Source organism: Anolis sagrei, chromosome 3 (assembly GCF_037176765.1).
Source record: "Anolis sagrei isolate rAnoSag1 chromosome 3, rAnoSag1.mat, whole genome shotgun sequence".
NCBI classification, from domain to species: domain Eukaryota; kingdom Metazoa; phylum Chordata; class Lepidosauria; order Squamata; family Dactyloidae; genus Anolis; species Anolis sagrei.
In genome coordinates this window covers 74,915,219-74,930,062 of record NC_090023.1, presented here as the reverse complement: position 1 = coordinate 74,930,062, position 14,844 = coordinate 74,915,219, and positions in this window count along the sequence as shown.

Genomic DNA, 14,844 nt, shown 5'->3' with positions numbered 1-14,844 from the left:
GTTGCTTCTCATTGAAAAGACTGAGATGATACGAGCTTCACCTGCAGAAACCAGATTATAGGGAAGAGAAATTCATTACAAAGCATGGTTGTCTAACGAAGTTATATAGGAATACATCCAAGATGTATGTCTAACACATGACATCAAGTAGGAAAAATTAGAGGTCTACTTCTAAGATTAGCAGCAAGTAATAATAGTAAACTTTATTTATATCCCGCCCTATCTCCCCGAGGGGACTTGTAGCAGCTTACAACAATGTGAACAAATGCAAACAATAAACAGGAATATAACAAATAACCACATTAAAATTAAATCAACAAAATAACAACTCAAAATCAATATAAAAGTTAAATAAAATGGGGGGGGGGGGAGAGTACTTATAAGATTACCAGCAAGTAGGAAAATTTAGGGGAATACTTATAAGATTGCAACAAGCCCAAGCACCTTAACTAGCAAAAAAAGTGTCATGGAATTAAGTAGAACATCTGAGCATTAGCATCTGGTATTTCCCCTGGCGGTGTGGCAGACAATCTGTTCTGGGCTTTAGTCCCAACTTTAAAAAAGACCCAAAATTCTGCACTCTGTTTTGTAAATAGTTCATTTAAAGTTCAGACTGAACCCTTGAATGAATTTGCCATCCCAGTGTTGTGCAAGCCACCTGTACCTGCTTCTAAGGAATTGATATGCAAAATTTATACATGAAATGTGCAGTATGTAAAGCAAGACTAGGCACTCAATTTAATTGATGATCTCAGAAGATTAATTTTGTGCTGATTTATTTGTTATCTTTATATTTCACTCAATAACTATTGTTTTGCTATCATACAAATTTAAAAATGGTTAAATATAAAAATAAGACAATAAAAATTCAATGCAGCATAAAGCAGGTATAGCAATGTATTTCAGAGGACAAATGTAGTATAGAATAGCGCCAAGCATTTTGTAGACTTTACTTAAAAACTCACAGCGTACTCAGCCATCCATGAATCACAACCAGATGGCTTTAGAAAAAGTATTTAAAAAACCCACAAATGGATTTTAACAAAATCCTGGCACCAAAAATGACAATTTGTGTGTGCCTTCAAGCCTCCTGTTGATCTATGTCAACCCCATAATTTCATATGGCACAGCTAGTTAGTAGCCAGCTGCATTAAATCACTACTGATCGAAAGATCATGAGTTCGAAGCCAACCTGGGTTGGAGTAAGTGCCCAACCATTAATAGTCTTGCTTGCTGTTGACCTATGCAGCCCGAAAGACAGCTGCATCTGTCATGTAGGAAATTTAGGTACCGCTTTATGTGGGGAGGCTAATTTAACTAATTTACGACACCATAAAACCTTCCAGCAGCATGCAGAAGAATGAGGAAGTATTCCATCGAAGGACCTGGTGTCACAAGTGGACAGTGAAGCAGCAGCCTCCCTATGGCTGGAACCAAGCATACCCTGATGAATCCATAAAAGCTAGAATGTTAAATTGCCTCTGTGTCTGTCTATATATGTTGTATGTCTAAATGGTATTGAACGTTTGCCATGTATATGTGCCCTGAGTCCCCTGCAGGGTGAGAAGGGCAGAATATAAATACTGTAAATAAATAAATAAATAAATAAATAAATATTATTATTTGGGGGCAAGAAATACGCAATAAGAGTTTTGCCAGTTCCTTCTTCTGAAATAAAACCTATAACCTATTATTCCTTGGCAGCCTGTCATCCAAGCATTAACCAGGGCTGGTCCCACTTAGCTTCCAAGACCATATGAGATCTGCAGCTTGCTAAAGAGACACCACTCTTCTGATCAAAGGCTGTGGTGCCTATGAAAAGGAATGTAGAGGCTATCCTATCCTGACCTAGAAATCTGTTCTTTAAATGCACTATGACCTTCCCAATCATTAGCTATGTCTGTGAGTAATAAATTCTGACCTATTGGGTTACTAAAGAAAAATAGACAAGCATGGGTCTGATTTTGACATAGGTGATGCAGTTGGTTTAAGGCCAGCTTCCTCCACTGTAATGAGAGGGAAAGAGGAACTTTTGTGGGTAGAGGAGCTGTACCACAGACCTCAAAGACCTGGCACCCATTACAAATTTCAGGATGAGGGTGTTGGTGTTCTATTCTGTTCTATTATTGAACATGCTGATTAAGTGACAGTTAAGGCTGACAACTGAAACCACAGTGTAAAGCACCTGTATTGCCACATGATTGCATGACAGTCAACGGAGGCACAGTGAAATAAGAGATGTGCTTCCTACATGTAAGGCAGAGTTAAATTTCACAAGTTGCTGCCCTCCCTCTCTCTTTGTTTGTATGTGTGTTAGCTTTAAAAGCATTGTGGCATAAACTTGTAGGCTTGTGAACCATCTCATGTCTTACTCATGTCCATAGATAACAGAGAAAATGGAATTTTGTGTTATTGTTATTGTTATTATTTTATTCTTATATCCTACCACCATTTCCATGAAGGAACTGAGAGTGGCTTACATGGGGACCATTAACAGAATTAAAATATGGCACTGTAAAATATATTGCATCACAATATATTAAAGCGAAAACCATACAAAACATCATAAAAACATAAACCACCAACAACCAACAACCAGTAGCTCGGCACAGTAGCAAGTTGGACAATGGGTGTGTTCAGAGCTGAGAGGATGGGGCAAGGGCTTGTGCAATACAACCTCAGGATGGGGCTGGTAGTAGAGTGCAAAAGCCAGATAATTAAATTAGGGCTATTGATGAACCGATTAATCAAAGAGACATTGAAACATCCAAGTTTTCAGGTCTTTACAGAAGGTGGACAGGGTAGGCGTTAATTTAATCTCCCTGGAGAGAGAGTTCCCGAGCTGGGGGGCCACCACCGTGAAGGCCCTCCCTCATTCCCACCAACCATGCTTGTAACGGAGATGAGAGTGAGAGGAGGGCCTCCCCAGCAGATCTTAAAGCTTTAGCAGGTTCATAGGGGAAGATGCGATCGCAAAGATAGGCTGGACTCAAACTGTTTATTTATTTATTTATTTATTTATTATTTAAACTTATATGCCGCCAGTCCCCTGGGGCTCGGAGCGGCTTACAAGAATAGCTAAAATCTAACAAAGTTTAAAAGCAATTTAAAACAATTTAAAAACAACAGGATCAAACATTAAAAGCCTGTCGGAACAGGTATGTCTTACATGCCCTGCGGAAAGCTGGTAAGTCCCGCAGGGCACGAACTTCAGGTGGCAGAGCATTCCAGACTGATGGCGCCACTGCTGTGAAGGCTCTGCGTCTGGTTGCCGTTAGACGCAAGGTCTTGACACTGGGGACTTCCAATAGATCTTGGTCCTCAGAGCGGAGGGATCTCTGGGGTTGGTAGAGGGTGAGACGATCCCTCAGATACATTGGCCCCAGCCCATGCAAGGCCTTAAAGGTGAGTACCATCACTTTGAAAGTGATCCGGTGCTCAATTGGTAACCAATGCAGCTGTAGTAAGATTGGTGTTATGTGGCATCTCATCGGAATTCCCGCAAGAAGCCGAGCAGCTGCGTTTTGTACCAACTTGAGCTTCCGACTCACCGACAGAGGGAGGCCAATGTAGAGGGCGTTACAGTAGTCCAGCCTTGAGATGACCGTGGCCTGGATCACCGTAGCTAGGTCGTCCCTGGACAGGTAGGGGGCCAGCCGTCTAGCCTGCCGCAGGTGAAAGAAGGCGGTTTTGCTCACGGCGGAGACCTGGGCCTCCATTGTCAGCAGAGGGTCCAAAAGGACTCCCAGACTCTTTACCAATGATGACAGGCGTAACGCCTCGCCATCCAGGTTGGGCAGATGGATGTCCCCACTGCCCGGTCCACCCAGCCATAGGATCTCCGTCTTTGCTGGATTCACCCTCAACCTGCTGGCACGCAGCCAGCCAGTAACGGCCTCGAGGCACTGATGGAAACAATCGGGTACAGAGTCCGGTCGGCCTTCCATCTTCAGCACCAGCTGAGTGTCATCGGCATACTGATAACACTCAAGCCCAAAACCTCGAACCAGCTGAGCAAGTGGTTGCATATAGATGTTAAACAACAGAGGGGAGAGAATGGCTCCCTGAGGAACCCCACAAGATAGAGGGTACCTCTCAGAGACCAGGCCTCCCCTCTCCACTCGCTGTCCACGGTTGTGAAGAAAGGAGGACAGCCAGTTTAAAGCTGCCCCCCTGATTCCAGCAACAGCAAGGCGGTGGGTCAAGAGATTGTGGTCGACTGTGTCAAATGCTGCTGTGAGATCCAATAGCACGAGCAGCACTGACCCACCCTGGTCAAGGTGGCATCGAAGGTGATCCGTGATGGAGACCAGCACAGTCTCTGTCCCGTGCCCTGCACGGAAGCCAGATTGGAAGGGATCTAGTCTGGCTGTGTTGTCTAGGAATTGCTGCAACTGCTCCGCTGCTGCCCTCTCAATCACCTTGCCCAGGAACGAGAGATTTGAAACTGGGCGGTAACTGGAGGGAACCGAGGGATCTAAATCTGGTTTCTTCAGCAAAGGAGAGACAACCGCCTCTTTTAAACCCTCTGGAAAGACTCCTTGCTCAAGGGAGCTGTTTAAGATCTTCAACAGAGGGTCACGTAATCCCTCCAAGCAGGATTTCACCAACCAAGAGGGACACGGATCGAGGGAGCAAGTGGTCGGTCTAGCTGCAGCTATGAGCCTATTGACAGCCCCTGCATCCAGAGGGATGAACCGGTCGAGGATGGGCCCAGCAAGTGGCCACGGGGTCTCAAGTTCTCTCACTGTATCAATTGTGGCAGGGAGGTCCTGGCGAAGTAGCAAGATCTTGTCTGCAAAATAGTTTAGGGCTTTGTAGGGATAAGTTGCACTTTGAATTGGGACCGGAAGCTTATCGGCAGGCAGTAGAGCTGTTTTAATGGGGGGGGGGTGTACTCCCTATAATTTGCTCCAGTTAGCAACCTGGTAAGGTCACTGTTGCTAACATGTAGGAGTGATACAATCTTTTCAGCCACTCTGGGCAAGTCAGGTATACAAGTTGGACAATTTTCTGCTTTTTAAGCACTGATCCCACTCTCGAATTCAATTTCCATAACGAGAATTGTTTGGAATACTTTTTTCAAAATACTGATACTTTCTGGAAAAAAACCTTGCTGGATCTGGGTGTTTGAAGAGATGATACAAAAGGGCCCACAGAGTGTAGAAAACAGGGTGTCCAACTTACCAGTAGCTGCAGTTATGTGTTGGCATGGGAGTATAGCTTGGGGAAGTCCCATCTTGGTGCTTATCTCCTTCCCAGAGCCTCTTGTGGCCAGGAGAGAGGGAGTCTTCATGGTGTGGTGAGAAATGCCAGTCAATAGATTCAAACCATGGTTTGAATTTATTGGTTGTCTGGTTTGGCCAATGGAGCAGAGTGACCCACATAAGGTTTTCACTCTAGTTGTGTGGTCAAGAATATATTCAAGTACAGGACAGGCTTCTAGGTTGTTCACTCCAAACTTCATCCCACTCTTCTTCCCTATTCATATTGTGTTATGCTATTCATATTCACAAATTGTCACAACTTTGTGGGGCCAGCTGGTATGTCTCATGGATCTGGAACCAGTGTCTCAGGCATTTGTAACATAAAGGAACAGGCACAACTGGTCCTTGCATGACATTCCAAGGATTCTGATAGTAGTATGGAGATTCAAATTTACTAATCAACAACAGACGAGTCAATATATGTATCCAGACCTATGTGTGTGCCAACTCTATACACAGATGATAGTTGTGGCCTAATTTTGTCCAGTAAATATGCCTTGCCTGTGTTCACTGCAAGTAACAGACCTGGACCCTTCACATGCAATTGAACCTAAGGAAGCAAGATTCGAAACCTGAGTTTGACATTGTGTAACTAAAATAACTCTACTGGATGTTTTGTTTTCAAGCAGCCTTCTCTAAACTGATGTCCTCCAAAGAAGTTGGCTTACAATTCCAATCGCCATGCTGGATATGGATTATGGGTGTTGTTACAAACCTATCTGGAACAGGTTGATAAAGACTGTTTTAGTTATAAAAATCAGAGCCTAACTGTCATGTGTGTTACTCTACTGAGATACAATAGCTATTATGCTTTCTCCATTCTCCTAGGTTATGCGAATAATCTAGATCTATAAAATCATGGGTCTCTTGAGATGTTTTTAGACTCTAAGGGCCCTTCTACGCAGCCATATAACCCAGAATATCATGGCTGAAAATCCCACAATATCTGCTTTGAACTTTGTTATCTGAGTGCACACTGCCATATATTCTAGTTCAAAGCAGAAAATGTGGGATTTTATTCAGCTGTGGGGAAGAGGCCTAAATCTCACCACTTCTAGACAGCATAGCCAGTAATGAGGAATTCTAGAAGTTGTTGTTCAATATCATCTTGAAAGCTGTGTTATTTCTATCCCTGGTCTAGCAAAAGAGTTTAGAATCTGACATTTTAATTGTTTTTTAATAATAATAATTACATATTATTTTTACTACAAGGATTTAGATAACACTGCCACTGTTGGGGACAGATTGGGTGTAAAATATATATACCCTATGGAGCTAAGAGTGAAGCTTACCATACCCCTTTCTTCTTCTCTTTGTGTTTTATCTCCTGAAACCATGTACCTTATGTTGCAATGTTATGCAGTCTTTTTATTGTGTCAGAAGCAACTTGTGCTTCTGGTGTGAGAGAATTGGCTGTCTGCAAAGATGCTGTTCAAAGCAAAAGGTGCTACACTGCAAAACAATGTGGTACAGTGGCGCTATAGTTTTTGCATCTGGCACTGACTCACATGTGTTGGCCAGTTATCTATCTTTTCTAAATAACAATCTTTCACAGATGGAAAACCATGTTTTTTTGTTTAACTTTAGGGAAGGTTCCAGGTATCTACAAGCCAGACCTATTGTGAGTACATAACTTTAACTTTGGAATGAAAAGGCATACCAGGAATTGAGGCTTAAACACTGGTTTTATTACATACTGAAGAACTGTGATTGATTTGGGGGGTACCCAAGTCAAGGGGATGCCATCTTCAGAAACAGACCTCTGTAAAGTTTAGTTTAACCTAAATTAATTTATTTTCATGCAAGCCTTTGTTTATACCAGTTTTTCAAAAGCTGCTTCCAAGTAAAATGAAATAAAAAAACCTTACAAATGAAATGTAAGCATTGGCTTGGGTAACCACGGAAAAATTTGGTTCTAAACTCGTTTTGTTTTTAGGGGGCCCTTGCGTTTCAGTTTTTTTAATAATTCTGAAATTTTCCTTTAAAATTTTTTGAAATTTACGAAATTTCGTAAAATTATGAATCGATTCGTTAATGGCGGACGAGATTGCGCAATATGCTAAAAAAACCTCCAAATGGGACAGGAGGAACTTCTGAAGCTTCCCTCTCCCTCTGTTGTTGACTGTTGGTGTGATAAAACAAACAACAACTATAAAACTTGCACCAGACATGCGAAAATAATTACGAAATAATTACGAAATAATTTCGAAATTATTATGAAATAATTACGAAATAAATTGAAAAAATTGTTTCGAATCTTAATTACTCCTCACACTATTCCTGCATGGCTCAATATTGGATCGTAAGCTAATTTAAATACGAATTAATAATGAATTACGAAATTAACGAACGAAACCGCCCAAGCCTAGTAAGCAATAGGAGGATAGCTCGTAGCTAGACCAGTTGTGGGCAACTTTTGACCTTCTAGATTTCGTTATATATTAGGTGTCATCAGTCTTAGCTGGTATAGTCAATGGTAAGGAATGATAGGAGCGGTAGTCCTATAACCCCTGACCTTGACAAATATATCCAAGAGCTTGAATAAAATATATATCTATTAATTTCAAAGGAAGAGTGAAATTAATTGCCTCCTTATGCAGGAGCCATGGAAACCAGTGACAAAAGAATCCTGCACACTACAACATCTGAAAAGGCCCTGGTCTATGTTACTATCATCACCACCTCTGAGACTGAGCAATTATTTCAAAAGAAAGAGAAAGCAAAGGAAGAAGTAGTCTGCAAAATACCTTTGACCCACACAATACCAGATTTTAACAGCAACTAAGCACTCAAGGTCAACCCTATCATTAGATTGAGTGAAGTGGGCATTTCAAGAAACAGCTTCTTTGGGTTCTTTCTTAGTGTTTTAATTTTTGTATTCTATTGCCAGCACTTGCAGACAATAATGAATTGTGCTAGGTAACAAGCAAGGACCTGATAGGTATCAAAGAACAAAAAAGTGGTAGGACTGGCAGCTCTTAGTGTCACTTAAGCAGTGCATCTGCTTTGGGGATTTTTCTGAATTGAAAAGCTGTCCAAAGTACGGAAGATATTTTGAGGACGGGGTTTTGTGCCTTGGATCTGGTTTTTTTGTTGTTTTTTTTTTTACTAAACAATAGATCAGCTTCACTGCCCCCACTATTATTAGACCTTTTTTAAGATCAGAAAAAGACAAGAAAAATGTGCCACAAATGGGATATAAAGATGTTTAATCTTTACTATAGGAAAACAGGAATTCACTGCAAATATTTTTATTTCTTATTAATATCAAGTGTGTTTCATTTGATCATGGCACAATATCCATTGCAAAATACTTCACACCTTAGTTACATCTAGAATGGATTATTGTAATGCACTCTACATGGGGCTGCCTTTGAAGACGGCTCGGAAACTGCAATTATTGCACAGGTCGGCAGCTAGATTACTAATGGGGGTCAGCTTTAGGGGGCATTCCAGTTCCTATTAAAGCAGCTCTACTGATTAATGACAAGTTTTGAGTCCCAATTCAAAGTGCAGATTATTACCTACAAAGTCCTACATGGTTCGGGTCCAGTCTATCTTTGATACCACATCTCCCCCTATGAACCTGCACAGGCTCTAAGATTTGCCAGGGAGGCCCTTCTCCCGGTCCCACCTCCGTCCCAAATGCGGTTGATGGGGACGAGGGAGAGGGCCTTCTCGGTGGTGACCCCTGGCTTTGGAATGCCCTCCCCAGGGAAATTAGGCATGTCTCCACATTGCAAAGTTTTCAGAAGGATCTGAAAATATGGCTCTTCAAGCAGGTCTTTAAAAATGACTTAAGACACCAGCAAAATTAGAAATAAAACACAGCGATTGCTTCTATTAAAATGGATGATACATTGGGCATCCCAGCCACAGTCAGATTGCAAGTGATGTCAAAGTGCCAGTGCCAATCAATTTGTCACCAATTTGACCAAACAAATTGATTGACACTGGCACTTTAACGTTGCTTGTAATTCATCTGTGGCTGGGGTGCCCATTTTAATAGTACCAATTGCTGTGTTGTATTGAGCATTTTATTTAAATTGAGTTGTGTTTTTATATTTTGTAAGTGTTGTTTTATATTAATTGATATTGTTATTGTTATAGATGTTGAAATGTATTCCACTTGTATTTTATGTGTTCTCATGTCACTGTTGAATGGTGCTCTGTAAGTCGCACTGAGTCCTTTCTGGGAGATGGTGGCAGGATATAAATAAAGTTGTTGTTGTTGTTTTACTAAGTATCTAATTATTTGTAAGTCCTTTCCACCTACTTGTGTTCCACATGCCCCTTTTCTTATTCTGTCTCTCAGTCTCCTTACTTCGGTTTTATTCACCCCTCTATTGCTTACTTAGGATAATGACTTTTCTCCAAACTTTTATCTAACCTTGTTTACCACTGAAAACTCTGCACCCAAGAGGGTGTGTTTGTGATCTTAAAGTTAACTCCCATGCTACACTAAAATGTGGACCCAGCCTTAGGATAAGCAGAATGTAAATGTAAAACTTCTTTTGTTGCACAGGCCTTTAGCAAAGTTTAATATCTACATTGGTGTGCTTTAAAGCTGATATCAAGAATGAGCAGTCAGTGCAAAGCTGGTAAATTCGTTAATGATTCTATTGTAATCAGAAAAGAATAAAGACAATGGGTTTGTCAAAAAAGGAGAAAACACCTTAGGCAAATATGCTATGAAACCAAGTGAACACACAGGATCTGTATATATATCATAAATCTCTCTTGGACGATTTTCATCCCTAGAATCACCATCTTTTCTTTTGTGGAAGTTGAACACAGAACCTGCCATGGAAAAAAAAGTATTCTTGGTGTTCACCATTTTCCTAATTGTAGGGCTGAGCAGTGCCTTGCTGCGTAAGTGTGAACATTTTAAATATTTCTTTATCATCTATATTATGCAGAATATCAGGCAGTCTACTTGGATGTAAGTCCCAATTACTATAGTGCAGTGGTTCTCAACCTGGGGTCCCCAGATGCTTTTGGTCTTCAACTCCCAGAAATCCTAACAGCTGGTAAACTGGCTGGAATTTCTGGGAGTTGTAGGCCAAAAACATCTGGGGACCCCAGGTTGAGAACCACTTCTATAGTGGGACTCAACCCAAGGTAATATATATAGGTAATGAAAATAGTAGGAGGGAGTATTTTTCCTATGTAATTATGGAAGTGGAAATTTTAATGGAGATACTTAGAAAAATATATATTATTGTGTATTTCTAACTAATGTGAAGTTCCTCTGTATTTAAAGATAAGGGTTGACATCATGGTGGCTAATAGTGGCATAACTGAGGGGTTATGCCAGAGCAAGAGCTTGGAGGATATTGCACAAGGATGAATCCAGACGCCTTTCCTCCAACTAAGTGATAGCAGGTGGAAGATGCAAGGACACACTACTGTAGCTGGAGGGAGTGCAAAAATGGTAACCTTTGGGTCCGGCATTATCTGGGTGTATTTACTGAGAAGGAAATAGGGTAACCATTGTTCAGCAGATCTCCAGCTTGGGTACCCTGGTGAAGTTGCAAATACGTTCTTGACCTTTGAATCCTAAATTCCACATCTCACATGCTAATATCAGAAAACCTAAATTTGGCTATTGCAATTCTTTGGTGGGTCTTAAGTGATAAATGTTATTTTGTTTTAAAATTAGGCTTTTAAAATAGCATGTCCATACTTACTCACAAGGTTTTGTTATGCAATAAGAAAGACGCATCATATCTAGGACTGTGTGGATCCTTAGGAACAGGTAGAACAGTGTTTCTCAAGCTCTGCTCCTCTAGACATTTTGGATTTCAGCTCTCTGAAATCCCAGCCAGTTAACCAACTGTTAGGAATTGTGGGTCCAAAACATCTGGAGGAGTGGAGTTTGAGAAATAATGAAGAACTTTTCAAACATCTGAGAATACAGAACCTTTCAAACATCTGAGGATAAACAAATCTATAAAGTTTAAATCTGTAGATCTCCTTTCACCATATTTATTTCTAGGTCTTGCCGTGTGCCTTCATCTTTCCTTTTTCTTTTGATGGAATGGAATTCATTCTAGATTTCGCTAATAATTTTTTAAATATGTGCTTGTGTTGCCCTTTTATTTATTCATATTTATTTATTTTATTGTTATCCCACTTTTCTCCTGATATATGGGCTCAAGGTGTCTTTTTGCCCATGTAACTGGTTATGTGCATCATCCCTTTGTTTTGTTCACATTTCACATGTGCACGATTTTCTAAGTTAACATTCCAATGTCGGAGTTTTGTCCAGACAAATCCACTGCTATCCATCCTTTTGCAAACTCCAGAATACAAACTGAATCCCAGTCAGCTTACAAAATCCCAAAACAAGTCTGTAACAAAAATTGTACCCGAACAAATTTTCTACAGACATCCCATTTAAAGCATGACCTATCTTTAGTTCTAAAATTCTAGTCCAACGGCAGTCCTTTCTTGTTTCTAGGAAAACCTCCCAGTATATTTTAGAGATGGAATTCAATTTTGATATACTCAACATTCTTTGAAAAAGTTTTGTTACCACTTGAACGTTCATACAAGAAAATGTTCACCTTGACTTACAAGCTTAAACAGTTTTTCTGGAAATGGAAGTGTGTAGATAGCAATGTGTGTATTTTAAAATGCAAACAGTTGAAACCTGCAAAACAGAGAAATATGCCAAAACACAGTTTGGCCAATGAGGAAAAGTTGCAGAGATGAGATAGACTGCACAAAATAAAGATTCAAATCAAAGAACATAGAAAAACTGGCAACTGAATATGAATATGACTAGTGAGAAATGTTGGAGTGGTTTCTAGAAATTTGGCAAAACTGAGAGATTTTTTACATCTATATGGTGTTTTTAAGCTGCCTCTAGATGCATACACTCTACAATTAATATCGTAATATAAATCTAATCCTTTTTTGAAAGAAAGGAAACCTGGATTTGTTGGAAGCTACTAGAGTGCTTGTTAGATACCAATTAAGATATTTCAGAGATAGGAACAAATAGACCTGCTTCTTATGATATATACAGGATGAAAAAAATCCTGTTTTGGAATGATTGCATCCATTAAAATGGATACTTTGTAATTTGGGTTTCTTTGTCTTTAATTGTGCATCTGACAACTGGACTCTGGGAGTTTCAATTCCTTTGCATACTGGGCTTCAAACTGGATCTTGATTTCATTATTGTGTGCACAATAACACAGGGATAAACATATGTTCATTAGAGGCTCATTGATCTCTTAGAAGGTTGTCACTGTTTATGATTTTTTTATTAATAAAGGAGTTCACCATAACAATCAAACAACAAAGCATAACACATTACAAACCATACACAAACCTGAAACCCAACCCACACAAAATAAAACCACTTCCTCACACTTGTGCACCCTTCACCATGACTTAGAAGGTTGTTATATAAGTAATGTTGACATTACAGGCTACTTCTAACCCTATTCAATAAATAAGTTAATAAATAATGAAAATGTCAGAATTCCTTTTGCAATGAACTGAAAATGTTTTAATGTTATTGCAACTAGAGAATGAATCCACTTTAAATCCAGTTGCTGCCTCCTGCAGAATTCTGGGGTCTGTAGTTTAGTGAGGCTGTTAAAGTCTCCTTTAGGGAGGAGACTTTAACAGCCTCACTAAATTACAAAGCCCAGAATTCTGCAAGAGGCAAAAAAAGGATTTAAAGTGGATTCATTCTCTAGTGTGATGAAGTAGTAGGATAGGAATTAATGGGATAACAATGACAAGCTAGCATGCTGTCCTTATTTTATTCTTAAGGCAGTTATGAAAGTGTATGGTAGTTATTTCAAGAGTACTGATAATCTTTTTTCATAGAAATCAGCTTGTTGATGTTGTATTTTGTTTCAAATAGCTTCGGGGCAATGCAGCGTTCCAGCAAGGTCAAGAGAAAACTGTGGCTACCCAGGCATTGGTGAAATTGAATGCGCCGCAAGGCAATGTTGCTTTGATTCAAATGTAATAGATGCCCCCTGGTGTTTCAAACCTCTTTCTCTTCCAGAAGACGGTTAGTATTATCACCCATAATGGATTGCTGGGCTATATGGTTTCATAAATTTCATCTGCATGTGGATACTTGCATACAGAGACTTTGGTATTGCTGCAAAAGTTTGAATTTCGATCATTAAAGGAGTACAGAAATTATACATTAACTTGACACTGGCCATTTTAAAGGTCAGTTCCCAAATTAAATAAACACTTAAAAAAAAAAGGAATGATAGCTATGATGACCTTAAAATGTGAAACATCCTATTTGTCTGGTTGTGTTCAAATGAATGAAAGGCTGAACACTGTAACTTGTACAAAGATATATGACGAGATATTACAAGTATCACCCCATACCAGCAGAGTTGGGGATTACACTATAGGACATTCACGAAGATTCTGAAATACTTATAAATACTATATCAATATGTGTGTGTGTTCTGTGCCTTCAGGTAGTTTCTGATTCAGGGTGAACCTCTCAAGGAGTTTTCTTTGCAAGATTTATTCACTTTCCTCTGAGACTAGAAGAACGTGATTTGCCTAAGGTCACCTGGTGGCTTCCCATAGTGGAGTGGGGTTTGAACTCTGGTCTCTAGAGTTGTAATCCAACATTCAAACCACTAGACCACACTGGCTCTTGTATCAATGTATTGATATGTATCTGTGTGTATGCAATCCCCCACCCTCCCAATTATTTATATCAGAGGTGAGAATGATGGAGCTTCCCAGATGCTATTGGACTGCAGCTCTAAACATTTTACTATTAACCATGTTCACTAGAAGTGAATGGGCATTGTGAATTCTACCCTTGACATGTGTGCGCACGCGCGCGCACACACAATTGAAAACATGATATATAAAGAACTGGACATAAATAATAAATTAATAAAATAACTAGAATTTATTTAACCTTTTGTGAGGATTTGGCTCAGATCAGATAAATGAGTAGATGATATGGAAGGTTAAGCTTTAGAGTTAGGACTTTCTCTAAATTAAAAGTCTTTTCTTTTAGAAGACTTGAGGAACTGAGAAGCAGTAATGGGAGATTTAATGTCTTGTCTCCAGCTATTGCTCCTAAGCCAGTGGTTCTCAACTTTCCTAATGCCGCAACCCCTTAATGTTCCTCATGTTGTGGTGACCCCCAAATTATTTTCGGTCCTACTTCATAACTGTAATGTTGCTACTGTTATGAATCATAATGTAAATATCTGATATACAGGATGTATTTTCATCCACTGGACTACATTTGGCACAAATACCCAATATGCTGAAATATGAAAACGAGGTTGGAGGGGGGGGAGTAGTTGATTTTGTCATTTGGGAGTTGTACTTGTTGGGATTTATAGTTTACCTACAATCAAAGAGCATTTTGAACCCCATTAATGATAGAATTGGGCTAAACTTTCCACACAGAACCCCCATGACCAACAGATAATACTATGTTTTCTGATGATCTTTGGTGACCCGTTTGACACCTTCTAGTGACCCCCCCGGGGGCCCAACTCCCAGGTTGAGAAACACTGTCCTAATCCAACTCCATCTCCCACAAAAGCTGCTATTA